This window comes from Bombina bombina, chromosome 2, assembly GCF_027579735.1.
Source record: "Bombina bombina isolate aBomBom1 chromosome 2, aBomBom1.pri, whole genome shotgun sequence".
In the NCBI taxonomy this organism is placed as follows: domain Eukaryota; kingdom Metazoa; phylum Chordata; class Amphibia; order Anura; family Bombinatoridae; genus Bombina; species Bombina bombina.
In genome coordinates this window covers 1,191,189,045-1,191,207,226 of record NC_069500.1, presented here as the reverse complement: position 1 = coordinate 1,191,207,226, position 18,182 = coordinate 1,191,189,045, and positions in this window count along the sequence as shown.

The window sequence follows — 18,182 nt, the reverse complement described above, 5'->3', positions numbered from 1 at the left end:
GCACCAGAGGCCACTAATGATCGGTGTGAATCGGGCAATGTAGGGAATATTCCTCAGAGTGACACTGCCGATACGGAACTTGGGAGGAAGACTATAACAATAGTCACTCCTATACTGGACATGGAAAACACAGTCGATGGGAATGCTGTCTTGGGGAAATATGACGACGCATTAGCAGAGGACCAGGACCGGGATATGGCTCGTCAACCAGACTCACATCCCCAGCTTCACACTGAGAGGAAGTCTCATCTCTCCGGACATATTATTGCGACGCTTAGTTGTGAAGTGGAACCGGAAGGTATTTTTGATGCCCTAATGGAGATTGTCACGGATCACGCATGTATGGCCTATCTAAGGGCTCTAACTAGGGATACACTCTATGCCCCTCCTGAAGTGATTTACAAACCGCGGCATTGCAGCCTGTCTGGCTTCCTTGAGGGAATGAATATGTTTAGTCTTACAAGTTTATTCGACAACACTGGAATTGGCTAGAACTCTATCTCAATAACTTGGACTTTATGGACATAGTAAGACCGGTTGGTTAAAATAAAATATGAGACTCTTTGCTGGGGGTTTTTTATTATTATTTTGGTGGTTCTATTATATTACATTTAAAGTTTAAATATTTACTATGTTTGCGACAAGTTTTACATAGATTATTCTGCAACAGCTCATGTTCACCAGGAGCTCCTTAAATCTATATGTGATAGTCTTGTTCCTAGATACCTAACTAATGTTGACAATTTTTTATATTTATCTAGTTTTGTTTATTGTACCATTTGTCTTCTGCCTAGAATAAACATATCTAGCTATACTTAGAATAAAAACATATATTGTACTTAACTAGTGTTTTGCCCAGGGATTTGAATATCTTTAGAACCAGAGGCCTCATATCTGGCCTTAGTAAGAGCTTGATTTACTTTGAAGCGGGATAAAGATAGCCCTAGCAAGACTTGAGCCCAAAGATACTGCGTAATTATTGTCTAATGTTTCTCCTTTAGGGAAAGTAAGTGCTGTCCCTTCGTGAGTATATATGTACACAGTTAAATGTATAAATTGTTTATTTATAATGTAGACTGGCTTTAATTACAAATATGACATGCTAGGAAACCAATGTCCGGCTTGCCAACAAGTATCCTCTAGTATACTCCCTTTTTTTCCCTCTTTTGTAACACTCACCGCTAGAAATATTTTATTGTAGATCTAGTAATAGTATTAAGTATTATATTATATTATAGTGATTTGGGGTTGACACTGAGCGCCTAGTGCTAGAGGGACCCTAGCTTTAATAAGTTGACCCCTATCGGTCAGAAAGGTGGATAATCAGAGAGAAAATTATTAAAGCGCCAATAGGACAAAGGCCGGGTCTAGGTTTAAAAATATGTCGTTTAATAATACAATAAATGTTTAAAATACAATAAAATATACCTAGAGTACAATAAAAGATATAATCAAGGATCCAAGATTTTACAATATGTGGCAACAATAAAAACAAATGTAACAAACCTTGACAAGATCAGTGCTTTGGACTGTCTAAAACATAATCTGTGTGTTGGCAATATGTCTGCTAAGGGGTATACCCGTAGTAGGGGTGGCTGTATGAGATGATTCACAGTGCTAAAAAGTGTCTCAAATTGACAGTGCTAATAGGTGTCAGCAAATAGATGTGAAAAAATGGTGCAAACAATGTCGCGAACAATGTTAATAAAATAACATGTTGATAAAACGTAGTGGATAAAAAACAGTTTGACAATCAGTTGAAAATCAACAATGTACAAATTGTGTGGTGTAATCAAACAATAGGTGATTCTTGTGTACTCCAAAAAAAATTATAACATGATGGCAAACTCCAAAAAATGATTGAAATAATGAAAAATGAAAAAAAGAAAGAAAAAATCCTGAAAACAGTGAACAGTTCAACAACAATAAGGAATGTCAGAATTGAAAAAATGTACTTGTATGTCCCAAACAAATGCAGTAGTTTTTCTCCCAGTGTTATTTCCCAGTGTAGTCTCTCCCAAGTGTGAGGTGCAGATAGGACTCCTAAGTGTAGACCCAATCGGTTAGTTCAGTGTTCTGCCATATTGATCCTGTCTGTAAAAACAAGAACAATAATAGTGCAGACGTTTTCAAAAATAGCTACCTATCAGAGTATCACTTACCAGTCGACGCGTTTCGGTCATGCATTGACCTTTATCAAGACTCTTGATAAAATCTTGGCGAGGTCTGGTGCGGTATAGGTGTGGAAATATGGTATTCTGTCTGAGAAATTGTATAGCGCTATAGCTCAGCTACAATTATGGTAGTTGTGCTGTATAGATGTGTAGGTTTTGATATCTAGATATAAGATCTAAGAGTGGCACAGTTGATACATAAAAGCATTTAATACATATTAAACATATAAAACAAGGGTGTCGTTTAAAATATATTTTAACAGAACGGCAAGAAATAATGTGTAAAAACACATAAACACATAAATATCTATAAAAACACGCGTGTTTTGCTTTTTAGCTGTATGTATAATGTCTCATAAAATTCGTCTCATATATAGTTGTGTTGGCATAAATCTGAAAAAAATAATAAACAATAAAAAATAATAAAAAACAATGAAAAGTAAATAATGTCCAATAATCCCTTCTCAAAGTTAAGAGATATATAAAAAAAGGTTAAGTAGTGTCCAAAAATCCCTTCTCAAAGTTAAGAGATATAAATAGATTTTCACATGTGTATCCAAAAAATAAACTGTCCAAATTTAAGTGTTGTCCAAAAACGTGGTATAAATGAATAGTGCAAATCCAGCAGATTCAAAAGTTCTATTAAAAAAGCTTTGCAAAAAACATTTCAAAGAGACATTTAAAAAACATCAAAATGAAGGTAGAAAAAAAGGTCTATCAAAATATGGTGACAAAGAATAATCCGTGAAGTCAATCCAAAATAGTGATAAAAATAAGTCCAAAAAAGATGTAAAATATCCAAAAGATAAAAAACAAAAAATAAATGATTAGTATGTGCACAAACTAGTGAGAGTGATCCCAAAAAGGGGGGCTTATGTGGAGGGGTTATGTTTCCATGTAGAAAAATTATTTGCTGTATAAAAATAAAAAATAAAAAATAAAAATAAGCAAAAATACAAAAATATAAATAAAAATAATCCTAGGGAATCTTCAAACCCTGAAAATAAAAGATAATAACAATAGTGTAATACTGTATTATAATTCAACAATCAAGGAATAAATAGCTCACCATAGCTCTGTCAACGCGTTTCGGCCCTCAAGAGAGGCCTTTATCAAGACTATAGTATGGTGTGGGTGAGCTGAGGACTTTATACCTTTCTCTAACCAATCAAATTGCATTGAAATTGCGCCAAATTTTTGCGCCAAAATTTCGCGCCAAAATTTCGCGCCAAAAATGTGGTACCGGAAGTGTTGAGCCGGAAGTGCCCGAAGGGTCTACCCGAAGGGTCTGAACAACAAGGAAGACCTCTCACATCTTTTAAGCTTGAAACACACATAAATTTGACTTCTGAATATCTATTCGGAAAACACTGCTGCCCTCATACAGAAGGAAAACAATAAAGAAAACATAACGAGGTCAATATATGACACGACAAGAACAAAATATATCTAATGAAGATGTCCTGCATAGATCCACAAAAAAGATCTATATTAGGATCTCTAAAGCCAATCTAATCATCTTTATTTTTATTGCTCTACTCAAATAGCCATAAGATGAGTTCCAACAAACCTTATTACACATACAGAGAGACTATAGAGATGCCAATAACATTAACAAGATATGATCCCCTAATATGTCAACAGCATATGAGATGCCAATAATATTAACAAGATATGATCCCATAATATGTCAACAGCATAAGAGACACTTGACTTAGCAACCTCTCCATCTGGGAAATATCTAACAGAATAAGTTAGAAAGTAACCGAAGCCTGACTCTTCATAAGAATATAAACACAATTTAAAATGTGTATAGAGGTAACATAATCCCAATACCAACAACATGATTACACCTCATAACAAATTTAAATTCACAATTCCCCAAAAGACAACTAATCAATTAGATCGATAAAAGTACCCATTGATCTCACAATCTACATAAATACATTCATATACTTGTATGAGACAAGTTTCCTTCATATCCATATCAGATTTCAAAAAACTCCTATCATAGTGCGCACATGGTTAACTAATTTTTATACCAGGCACATTTAGATAGAAAATAAGACTTCCAATACCCAATATTGCACATGACAAAAAGAGAATACAGGTTGATACAAATGTACTCCTTCTATAGATTTTCTAACCAATCATAGATGCATTGTAAAAAAGTTTTTCTTTATACTACATATCTTTTATATTTTTATCCTAAAAAGTTTTTTAGAAAGTTTCCAAAAGTTCCTTTAAGGTTTTTAGATCTCTATTTATTAGATTATGTATTTTTCGATATATATATATATATTTTCCAATATATATAAACTGTGTATTTTACAATAAACACTCTCTGTACCGTGATCCCTACATTGATTTTGTTCACTAGACAAATACCAAGGTTAACACTTTTTGTCCCTTTGAATTTGAATAGGCTAGGATACACACCACTTCCGGTTTAACCATGACCGGTAAGGTGCAACATCCGGCTCAATCTTACCGGATGTTAAAGTATCTTACTTTTTCCGGCTACTTCCGGTTCAGAAACGTACCGGTATTTTGTCATATATTTCATGCCAAGTTGTAAAACTGGCTCTACATGTGGGATAACTGCTTTCTGCCCCTCCGGATCTGATTGGTACAGAGTAAATACCACTTCCGCCTCACCCATAACATCCGATATAGCTTAACCGGATGTTTACATCTCAGCGGCCATTTCCGGTTAAAAAAACCCACCGGCAAACCATAACATTTGACCCCACAGCTAACTACTAAGGCACATAACACGAATAAACACATTAGGAACAACATAGACAATGTTTAATAAACATAAACATAGACAAACTCTAAATAAAAGCCTTATCTAAATGATACAGAGACAAATGTGAACTTTTTTTTTTTTTTTTATACAGATGAGCACTTCCGGCTCAACACTTCCGGTACCACATTTTTGGCGCGAAATTTTGGCGCGAAATTTTTGCGCAAAAATTTGCCGCAATTTCAATGCAATTTGATTGGTTAGAGAAAGGTATAAAGTCCTCAGCTCACCCACACCATACTATAGTCTTGATAAAGGCCTCTCTTGAGGGCCGAAACGCGTTGACAGAGCTATGGTGAGCTATTTATTCCTTGATTGTTGAATTATAATACAGTATTACACTATTGTTATTATCTTTTATTTTCAGGGTTTGAAGATTCCCTAGGATTATTTTTATTTATATTTTTGTATTTTTGCTTATTTTTATTTTTTATTTTTTATTTTTATACAGCAAATAATTTTTCTACATGGAAACATAACCCCTCCACATAAGCCCCCCTTTTTGGGATCACTCTCACTAGTTTGTGCACATACTAATCATTTATTTTTTGTTTTTTATCTTTTGGATATTTTACATCTTTTTTGGACTTATTTTTATCACTATTTTGGATTGACTTCACGGATTATTCTTTGTCACCATATTTTGATAGACCTTTTTTTCTACCTTCATTTTGATGTTTTTTAAATGTCTCTTTGAAATGTTTTTTGCAAAGCTTTTCTAATAGAACTTTTGAATCTGCTGGATTTGCACTATTCATTTATACCACGTTTTTGGACAACACTTAAATTTGGACAGTTTATTTTTTGGATACACATGTGAAAATCTATTTATATCTCTTAACTTTGAGAAGGGATTTTTGGACACTACTTAACCTTTTTTTATATATCTCTTAACTTTGAGAAGGGATTATTGGACATTATTTACTTTTCATTGTTTTTTATTATTTTTTATTGTTTATTATTTTTTTCAGATTTATGCCAACACAACTATATATGAGACGAATTTTATGAGACATTATACATACAGCTAAAAAGCAAAACACGCGTGTTTTTATAGATATTTATGTGTTTATGTGTTTTTACACATTATTTCTTGCCGTTCTGTTAAAATATATTTTAAACGACACCCTTGTTTTATATGTTTAATATGTATTAAATGCTTTTATGTATCAACTGTGCCACTCTTAGATCTTATATCTAGATATCAAAACCTACACATCTATACAGCACAACTACCATAATTGTAGCTGAGCTATAGCGCTATACAATTTCTCAGACAGAATACCATATTTCCACACCTATACCGCACCAGACCTCGCCAAGATTTGGCGCTCCTTTCTAAACCACGTTTTGACACATATTTTCTAAAAGTGGGCACCTGGGGACCCACTATAGACAGGAGCTATAGGTCCACACTTTCAGCGCTGTAAGAAAACATTGAATCTATCATTTAATTAGGGAGTTTGTAGGGAGCTTGCAGGATTAATTTTAGCTTTAGTGTAGAGATCAGCCTCCCACCTGACACATCCCACCCCCTGATCCCTCCCAAACAGCTCCCTTCCCTCCCCCACCCCACAATTGTCCCCGCCATCTTAAGTACTGGCAGAAAGTCTGCCAGTACTAAAATAAAAGGGTTTTTTAAAAAATAAATAATTTTTTTTTAGCATATTTACATATGCTAGGGTGTAGGATCCCCCCCTTAGCCCCCAACCTCCCTGATCCCCCCCAAAACAGCTCTCTGACCATCCCCTCTGCCTCATTGGGGGCCATCTTGGGTACTGGCAGCTGTCTGCCAGTACCCAGTTTGCAAAAAAAAAGGGCTTTTTTTATATTTATTTGGCTTTTTTCTGTAGTGTAGCTTCCCCCCCCACACAGACAAACCCCCACCACCTTGCTGATCTTTTTTTTTTTTTTTAAATATTAGGGCATTTAAACATTTTTACTAACACATTTTCTGTAGTGTAGCGGTTCCCACACGCTCCCTCCCCGTGCACGCGCCCGCCCCCGCCCTCCCGTGCGCGCCCCCGCTCATCCCCGCCCACGATCCCGCCCCCCCTGCACATAACCAGGGCCATCGATGGCCGCCACCCGCCTCCCGGTCCGGCTCCGACCCACCAACGCAGGGAACCACCGATCTCCGGTGCAGAGAGGGCCACAGAGTGGCTCTCTCTGCACCGGATGGCTTAAAAAAGTTATTGCAGGATGCCTCCATATCGAGGCATCACTGCAATAACCGGAAAGCAGCTGGAAGCGAGCAGGATCGCTTCCAGCTGCTTTCCAAACCGAGGACGTGCAGGGTACGTTCTCAGGCATTAACTGCCTTTTTTTTGAGGACGTACCCTGCACGTCCTCGGTCGTTAAGGGGTTAATACCTAGAGTTTTAGAAATGTAAGCTCTCATTTATGATTTAAACAAGGTTTGTCATGCTTAATGTATTGGCAGTGATGTATATTTTCGACAATTGTCCTTACGGGTTAAGGGCCTATGTTTGTGGTCATAATAGTTTGTAATGTTTTATTCTTTTGCCTCAATAAAATCTAAAAAAAAAAAAAAAAACCCAGGGGAATGGGTAATAAAGGGATTATCTGTCTTTTTAAACAATAACAAATCTGGAGTAGACTGTCCCATTAAGTAAAGACTATAAAAAAAAGCTTTGTAAACAAAGCCATCAGAAGAAATTATGCTCACAGGAGGTAGGTGAGATAAGTAATACAATGTTAATATCCAATACTACTCTCTAAGGCCCTGATTACCAAGACATCTTGGTAATGGCATTATTTTCAAAAGGCATCCGTTGCGGGATTGAGATTTCTTGTGACATTTTCAAAAGGGATGAAATCAGTATTTAAAGGCAGTCTCGCCGAAAGGCATTTTATGATACATCTTCCTTTATTACTATTGGCTTATTTTAATAATCAATCAGCTAATAGAATTAGCTTTTTCCTATTGGCTGATTTTTTTAAAAAATCCTACTATTAGCTGATTTTTAAAGCCTCAGCGATGGCTCCTCAGCAACAGTTTCTTCTGTTGACTCTAACTGTGGCTCATTGGTTGCAATTAGTGATGTCGCGAACTTAAAATTTTCCGTTCGCGAACGGCGGACTCGAACTTCTGCAACTGTTCGCGAACGGGCGAACCGGGCGAACCGCCATTGACTTCAATAGGCAGGCAAATTTTAAAACCCACAGGGACCCTTTCTGGCCACAATAGTGATGGAAAAGTTGTTTCAAGGGGACTAACACCTGGACTGTGGTATGCCGGAGGGGGATCCATGGAAAAACTCCCACGGAAAATTACATAGTTGATGCAGAGTCTGGTTTTAATCCATAAAGGGCATAAATCACCTAACATTCCTAAATTGTTTGGAATAACGTGCTTTAAAACATCAGGTATGATGTTGTATCGATCAGTTAGTGTAAGGGTTACGCCCGCTTCACAGTGACAGACCAAACTCCCCCTTTAACGTACCGCAAACAACCACAAACAGTCCATTTGCACAACCACGAGATAGATAGATTTGATAGATGCATAGATACATAGATTAGATAGATAGATCAATAGATGCAATATACATTTGATAGATAGATAGATAGATAGATTTGATAGATAAATAGATAGATTTGATAGATATATAATTTCCCAGACAGAGAATTACAAGACGTGCGGTTTGGGACCCATGGTAAGGTTCCCAGAGGCAGTTGTGGTGCCAGGGGATGTGTATATAGCATGGATTTTAGGAACCGGGAGATGGAAAAAGATGCTTGGTCGGTCCTCCTACTTCAAATTTGGGGCACTGCGCGTGCAATCTACTGTGGCACCAGATATGAGTGGTGTGTTAAGTAGTACTATTCTGATCAGTTTAATACCTGTTACTCCCCCTATCGGGGGAGGTGTATATGGCATGGATTTTAGGAACCGGGAGATGGAAAAAGATGCTTGGTCGGTCCTCCTACTTCAAATTTGGGGCACTGCGCGTGCAATCGTGGCCGGGCTTTTAGCCGTCGGACATTTGTCCGACGGACATTTGGCCGAAACACAAGTGGCTGTCACAAAACAGTCCGGCCATGAGATAGATAGATTTGATAGATAGATACATAGATTACATAGATCAATAGATGCAATATACATTTGATAGATACGATAGATAGTTAGATATATTTGATAGATAAATAGATAGTTTTGATAGATATATAATTTCCCAGACAGAGAATTACAAGACGTGCGGTCTGGGACCCATGGTAAGGTTTCCAGTCCCAGAGGCAGTTGCGGTGCCAGGGGACGTGTATATGGCATGGATTTTAGGAACCGGGAGATGGAAAAAGATGTTTGGTCGGTCCTCCTACTTCAAATTTGGGGCACTGCGCGTGCAATCGTGGCCGGACTTTTAGCCGATGGAAATTTGGCTGATGAACATTTGTCCAACAGACATTTGGCCGAAACACAAGTGGCTGTCACAAAACATTCCGGCCATGAGATAGATAGATTTGATAGATAGATACATAGATTACATAGATCAATAGATGCAATATACATTTAATAGATATGATAGATAGTTAGATAGATTTGATAGATAAATAGATAGATTTGATAGATATATGATTTCCCAGACAGAGAATTACAAGACGTGCGGTCTGGGACCCATGGTAAGGTTCCCAGAGGCAGTTGCAGCGCCAGGGGACATGTATATGGCATGGATTTTAGGAACCGGGAGATGGAAAAAGATGCTTGGTCGGTCCTCCTACTTCAAATTTGGGACACTGCGCGTGCAATCTACTGTGGCACCATATATGAGTGGTGTGTTAAGCAGTACTATTCTGATCAGTTTAATACCTGTTACTCCCCCTATCGGGGGAGGTGTATATGGCATGGATTTTAGGAACCGGGAGATGGAAAAAGATGCTTGGTCGGTCCTCCTACTTCAAATGTGGGGCACTGTGCGTGCAATCGTGGCCGGACTTTTAGCCGATGGACATTTGTCCGACGGACATTTGGCCGAGACACAAGTGGCTGTCACAAAACAGTCCGGCCACGAGATAGATAGATTTGATAGATAGATAGATAGATAGATAGATACATAGATTACATAGATCAATAGATGCAATATACATTTGATAGAAACGATAGATAGTTAGATAGATTTGATAGATAAATAGATAGATTTGATAGATATATAATTTCTCAGACAGAGAATTACAAAACGTGCGGTCTGGGACCCATGGTAAGGTTCCCAGAGGCAGTTGCGGAGCCAGGGGACGTGTATATGGCATGGATTTTAGGAACCGGGAGATGGAAAAAGATGCTTGGTCGGTCCTCCTACTTCAAATTTGGGGCACTGCGCGTGCAATCTACTGTGGCACCAGATATGAGTGGTGTGTTAAGCAGTACTATTCTGATCAGTTTAATACCTGTTACTCCCCCTATCGGGGGACGTGTATATGGCATGGATTTTAGGAACCGGGAGATGGAAAAAGATGCTTGGTCGGTCCTCCTACTTCACATTTGGGGCACTGCGCATGCAATCTTGGCCGGACTTTTAGCCGACGGACATTTGGCCGACGGACATTTGTCCAACGGACATTTGGCCGAAACACAAGTGGCTGTCACAAAACAGTCTGGCGACGAGATAGATAGATAGATACATAGATTACATAGATCAATAGATGCAATATACATTTGATAGATACGATAGATAGTTAGATAGATTTGATAGATGAATAGATAGATTTGATAGATATATAATTTCCCAGACAGAGAATTACAAGACGTGCGGTCTGGGACCCATGGTAAGGTTCCCAGAGGCAGTTGCGGCGCCAGGGGACGTGTATATGGCATGGATTTTAGGAACCGGGAGATAGAAAAAGATGCTTTGTCGGTCCTCCTACTTCACATTTGGGGCACTGCGCATGCAATCTTGGCCGGACTTTTTGCCGACGGACATTTGTCGACGGACATTTGTCCGACGGACATTTGGCCGAAACACAAGTGGCTGTCACAAAACAGTCCGGCCACGAGATAGATAGATTTGATAGATAGATACATAGATTACATAGATCAATAGATGCAATATACTTTTGATAGATACAATAGATAGTTAGATAGATTTTATAGATAAATAGATAGATTTGATAGATATATAATTTCACAGACAGAGAATTACAAGACGTGCGGTCTGGGACCCATGGTAAGGTTACTTCCTTTTGCACAATCGAGTACAGGTTGGGGATTGCCTTTTGTGCAAAGAAATTTCGGCCGGGTACCTTACACTGCGGTGTCCCCTATCAGGGGATGTGTATATGGCATGGATTTTAGGAACCGGGAGATGGAAAAAGATGCTTGGTCGGTCATCCTACTTCAAATTTGGGGCACTGCGCGTGCAATCTAATGTGCCACCAGATAGGAGTGGTGTGTTAAGTAGTACTATTCCTATCAGTTTAATCCTGATAAGTGTCTTTTTTTTTTGTTTTTGTTTTTGAAGCCACAGTGCAGCACCAGAGGCCAGAAAAATTTGGCATGTACACATGCCTGAAAAATTAGGTATTGTTGCAGCCGCTGCTGTAGCAGTGGCCAGAAAAATTGATGTTTGTTTCCCAGGCAAAAAGTGCCCTAAAACATTGCGGCTTGAACCCTAGTTGGTGGCGGATAAGTCACGCAAGTCATCCGGCATTTGAAGATAAAATACAGCAGCGTGTGGACCATTTTTAGCCCAAGGCAGCTCATCTCATCAGGCCTTTTTTACTCGAATGTATCGCCCAATGTCAGTCCCTTCGGGATCCATCCCTCATTCATCTTAATAAAGGTGAGGTAATCTAGACTTTTTTGACCTAGGCGACTTATCTTCTCAGTGACAATACCTCCTGCTGCACTGAAGGTCCTTTCTGACAGGACACTTGAAGCGGGGCAGGCCAGAAGTTCTATTGCAAATTGGGATAGCTCAGGCCACAGGTCAAGCCTGCACACCCAGTAGTCAAGGGGTTCATCGCTCCTCAGAGTGTCGAGATCTGCAGTTAAGGCGAGGTAGTCTGCTACCTGTCGGTCGAGTCGTTCTCTGAGGGTGGACCCCGAAGTGCTGTGGCGATGCATAGTTAAAAAGCTCTGCATGTCCTCCATCAACAACACGTCTGTAAAGCATCCTGTCCTTGCCAGCGTGGTCGCGGGAGTCGGAGGATTACTTTCAGCTCTTCCCCTGTTAGATTCACATTGTGATGTGACATCACCCTTATACGCTGTGTAAAACATACTTTTTAATTTATTTTGGAAATGCTGCATCCTTTCCGACTTCTTGTAATTCGGTAACATTTCTGGCACTTTATGCTTATACCGGGGGTCTAGTAGCGTGGACACCCAGTACAGGTCGTTCTCCTTCAGCTTTTTTATACGAGTGTCCCTCAACAGGCACAACAGCATGAAAGACCCCATTTGCACAAGGTTGGATACCGAGCTACTCATGTCCCATTCCTCGTCCTCAGTGATGTCACTGAAGGTATCTTCTTCCCCCAGCCACGTACAACACCAAGGGTACCAGATAGGTGACAAAGAGCACCCTGGGATGCCTGTTGTGGTTGGTCTTCCTCCTCCTCCTCAAAGCCACATTCCTCCTCTGACTCCTCTTCCTCACAATCCTCTTCCAGCGTTGCCACAGGTCCAGCAAGCGATGCTGATAAGGCTGTTTCTGGTGTCGATGGTGACCACAACTCTTCCTCTTCCTCTTCACCCTCATCTACGGCTTGATCCAGCACTCTTTGCAGGGCACGCTCCAGGAAGAAAACAAATGGTATGATGTCGCTGATGGTGCCTTTGGTGCGACTGACTAGGTTTGTCACCTCCTCAAAAGGACGCATGATCCTACAGGCATTGCGCATGAGCGCCCAGTAACGTGGCAAAAAAATTCCCGGCTCCGCAGAGGCTGTCCTAGCACCCCGGTCATACAAATACTCGTTAATGGCTTTTTCTTGTTGGAGCAGGCGGTCGAACATTAGGAGTGTTGAATTCCAACGTGTCGGGCTGTCGCAAATCAAGCACCTCACTGGCAGGTTGTTTCGCCGCTGGATATCTGACAAGTGCGCCATGGCAATGTAGGAACACCTGAAATGGCCACACACCTTCCTGGCCTGCTTCAGGACGTCCTGTAAGCCTGGGTACTTATGCACAAAGTGTTGTACGATCAGATTACACACATGTGCCATGCACGGCACATGTGTCAACTTACCCAATTTCAATGCCGCTACCAAATTACTTCTGTTGTCAGAAACCACTTTGCCGATCTCCAGTTGGTGCGGAGTCAGCCACTGATCCACCTGTGCATTCAGGGCGGACAGGAGTGCTGGTCCGGTGTGACTCTCTGCTTTCAGGCAAGTCAACCCCAAGATGGTGTAACACTACAGTATCAGGGATGTGGAATAGTACCTGCGGAGCTGGGGGGGTGCCGTTGATGTGGAGCAAGACGCAGCAGCAGAAGAGGACTCAGCCGAGGAGGTTATGGAAGAGGATGGAGTAGGAGGAGTAGAGGAGGTGGCAGCAGGCCTGCCTACAAGTCGTGGTGGTGTCACCAACTCCTCCTCTGCAGAGCCACGCATTCCATGCTTGGCAGCCATCAGCAGGTTTACCCAATGTGCAGTGTAGGTGATATACCTGCCCTGACCATGCTTTGCAGACCAGCTATCAGTGGTCATATGGACCCTTGCCCCAACACTGTGTGCCAGACATGCCATTACTTCCTTTCGCACAATCGAGTACAGGTTGGGGATTGCCTTTTGTGAAAAAGAAATTTTGGCTGGGTACCTTCCACTGCGGTGTCCCAATAGCTACAAATTTTTTGAATGCCTCAGACTCCACCAGCTTGTATGGTAAAAGCTGGCGGGCTAAGAGTTTAGACAAGCCAGCTGTCAGACACCGGGCAAGGGGGTGACTTTGTGACATTGGCCTCTTACGCTCAAACATGTCCTTGACAGACACCTGACTGTGGGCAGATCAGCAGGAACTGCTCCGGAAGAGAGACGGTGTGGCGGATGGTTGAGAGGGGGCAAGGAGGACAGCAGTGCTTGACGTGGCTGAAGATGCTGGACGAGGAGGAGGATGGCGGCTTTGAGTTTGTGTGCTGCTTCTACTCATGTGTTGATCCCATAGGCGTTTGTGATGTGCGATCATGTGCCTTCGCAAAGCAGTTATACCTAGGTGGGTGTTGCACTTCCCACGACTCAGTTTCTTTTGGTACAGGTTGCAAATGGCATCGCTGTTGTCAGAGGCAGACACACAAAAAAATGCAACACTGCTGAGTTCTGTGAGGACGGCATTCTGGTGGTGGCAACAGCATGCATTGATTGGTGCGCTGTCTGGCTGACCCCGGGTGCCGATGCATGCTGTCTGACTGTGCCACTAGCTCCTTGAGACGACCTCCCACTGCTTCCAACTCGTATCCTCCTCTCTGTCTCCCCATCTGAACTTTTCCCCTGTTCTTGTTCTCTTCTAGCGGGCACCCACGTGACATCCACGGATGCATCGTCATCATCAACCGCTTCACTTGTATCTGACAAATCAACAAAGGAAGCAGCAGCGGGTACAACATCATCATCATCACACCGTACGTCCATGTCTGTAATGCTGCCTGACTGAGACATATCACTGTTATCTACATCCTCTGTCAATGATGGTTGCGCATCACTAATTTCTTCCAACTGATGTGTAAAAAACTCCTCTGACACATCAAGTGAAGTGGCTGTGGTGCTAATGTTGGTGGTGGCGGCAGGCGGGCGAGTGGTGGTAACTTGAGAGGTGCCTGAAGATAAGCTGGAGGAGGATGGTGCGTCAAGGTTCGGAGCGGAAGCTATAGAAGATTGGGTGTCCTGTGTTAAAAAGTCAACTATGTCCTCCTCAGAACTTTTCAAGTTCATGGGATGTGGTCTCTGAACACTGGGCATTATTCTATGGCCAAAGGGAATCACAGCACCACGACCATGACGGCACCTGCGGGGTGGCCTGCCTCTGCCTGTCATTTTTTTTTTAAATGTACACTTACACTACTATTAAACAAGAAATGAGTGGTGCCACTGGGCAAGTGGGCACAGTATATGCTGTGAACCTGGCACACACACTGGCAGGCAGGCAACTGCAATTAGATTACACAAGCAGACTGATGTTTCACAGTCAAAAAAGGTTTTTTTTTAATTATTTACACTACTGTTACACCAGATATGAGTGGTGGCACTGGGCAAGTGGGCCGGGCACACACGTTGGCAGGCAGGCAAATGCAATGAGAATTACACTAGCAGACTGATGTTTCACAGTCAAAATAGTTTTTTTTATTATTATTTACACTACTGTTACACCAGATATGAGTGGTGGCACTGGGCAAGTGGGCCTGGCACACACGCTAGCAGGCAGGCAACTGGAATCAGATTACACTAGCAGACTGATGTTTCACAGTCAAAAAAGTTTTTTTTTTTTTAATTATTTACACTACTGTTACACCAGATATGAGTGGTGGCACTGGGCAAGTGGGCCGGGCACACATGTTGGCAGGCAGGCAAATGCAATTAGAATTACACTAGCAGACTGATATTTCACAGTCAAAAAAGTTTTTTTTTTTTTAATTATTTACACTACTGTTACACCAGATATGAGTGGTGGCACTGGGCAAGTGGGCCTGGCACACACGCTAGCAGGCAGGCAACTGCAATTAGATTACACTAGCAGACTGATGTTTCACAGTCAAAAAAGTTTTTTTTTTTAAATTATTTACACTACTGTTACACCAGATATGAGTGGTGGCACTGGGCAAGTGGGCCGGGCACAAACGTTGGCAGGCAGGCAGGCAACTGCAATTAGATTACACTAGCAGACTGATGTTTCACAGTCAAAAAAGGTTTTTTTTTTAATTATTTACACTACTGTTACACCAGATATGAGTGGTGGCACTGGGCAAGTGGGCCTGGCACACACGCTAGCAGGCAGGCAACTGCAATTAGATTACACTAGCAGATTGATGTTTCACAGTCAAAAAAGTTTTTTATTTTTAAATTATTTACACTACTGTTACACCAGATATGAGTGGTGGCACTGGGCAAGTGGGCCGGGCACACACGTTGGCAGGCAGGCAAATGCAATTAGAATTACACTAGCAGACTGATGTTTCACAGTCAAAATTGTTTTTTTTATTATTATTTACACTACTGTTACACCAGATATGAGTGGTGGCACTGGGCAAGTGGGCCTGGCACACACGTTGGCAGGCAGGCAGGCAACTGCAATTAGATTACACTAGCAGACTGATGTTTCACAGTCAAAAAAGTTTTTTTTACAAAATTTACACTACTGTTACAACAGATATGAGTGGTGGCACTAGTTGGCAAGTGGACCTGGCACACACACTGGCAGGCAGGCAACTGCAATTAGATTACACTAGCAGACTGATGTTTCACAGTCAAAAAAGTTTTTTTTTTTTAAATTTACACTACTGTTACAACAGATATGAGTGGTGGCACTAGTTGGCAAGTGGGCCTAGCACACATTCTGGCAGGCAGGCAACTGCAATTAGATTACACTAGCAGACTGATGTTTCACAGTCAAAAAAGTTTTTTTTTTAAATTTACACTACTGTTACAACAGATATGAGTGGTGGCACTTAGCAAGTGGGCCTGGCACACACGCTGGCAGGCAGGCAACTGCAGTTAGATTACACTAGCAGACTGATGTTTCACAGTATATAAAGTTTTTTTTTACAAAATGTACACTACTGTTACAACAGATATGAGTGGTGGCACTAGTTGGCAAGTGGGCCTGGCACACACGCTGGCAGGCAGGCAACTGCTATTAGATTACGCTAGCAAACTAATATTTCACAGTCAAAAAAGTTTTTTTTTTTTAAATTTACACTACTGTTACAACAGATATGAGTGGTGGCACTAGTTGGCAAGTGGGCCTGGCACACACGCTGGCAGGCAGGCAACTGCAATTAGATTACACTAGCAGACTGATGTTTCACAGTCAAAAAAGTTTTTTTTTTAAAATTTACACTACTGTTACAACAGATATGAGTGGTGGCAGTAGTTGGCAAGTGTGCCTGGCACACACGCTGGCAGGCAGGCAACTGCAATTAGATTACCCTAGCAGACTGATGTTTCACAGTCAAAAAAGTTTTTTATTTTTAAATTATTTACACTACTGTTACACCAGATATGAGTGGTGGCACTGGGCAAGTGGGCCTGGCACACACGCTAGCAGGCATGCAACTGCAATTAGATTACACTAGCAGATTGATGTTTCACAGTCAAAAAAGTTTTTTATTTTTAAATTATTTACACTACTGTTACACCAGATATGAGTGGTGGCACTGGGCAAGTGGGCCGGGCACACACGTTGGCAGGCAGGCAAATGCAATTAGAATTACACTAGCAGACTGATGTTTCACAGTCAAAATAGTTTTTTTTTATTATTATTTACACTACTGTTACACCAGATATGAGTGGTGGCACTGGGCAAGTGGGCCTGGCACACACGCTAGCAGACAGGCAACTGCAATCAGATTACACTAGCAGACTGATGTTTCACAGTCAAAAAAGTTTTTTTTTTTTAATTATTTACACTACTGTTACACCAGATATGAGTGGTGGCACTGGGCAAGTGGGCCGGGCACACACGTTGGCAGGCAGGCAAATGCAATTAGAATTACACTAGCAGACTGATGTTTCACAGTCAAAAAAGTTTGTTTTTTTTAAATTATTTACACTACTGTTACACCAGATATGAGTGGTGGCACTGGGCAAGTGGGCCTGGCACACACGCTAGCAGGCAGGCAACTGCAATTAGATTACACTAGCAGACTGATGTTTCACAGTCAAAAAAGTTTTTTTTTTTTTAATTATTTACACTACTGTTACACCAGATATGAGTGGTGGCACTGGGCAAGTGGGCCGGGCACACACGTTGGCAGGCAGGCAGGCAACTGCAATTAGATTACACTAGCAGACTGATGTTTCACAGTCAAAAAAGTTTTTTTTACAAAATTTACACTACTGTTACAACAGATATGAGTGGTGGCACTAGTTGGCAAGTGGGCCTGGCACACATGCTGGCAGGCAGGCAACTGCAATTAGATTACACTAGCAGACTGATGTTTCACAGTCAAAAAAGTTTTTTTTTTAAAATTTACACTACAGTTACAACAGATATGAGTGGTGGCACTTAGCAAGTGGGCCTGGCACACA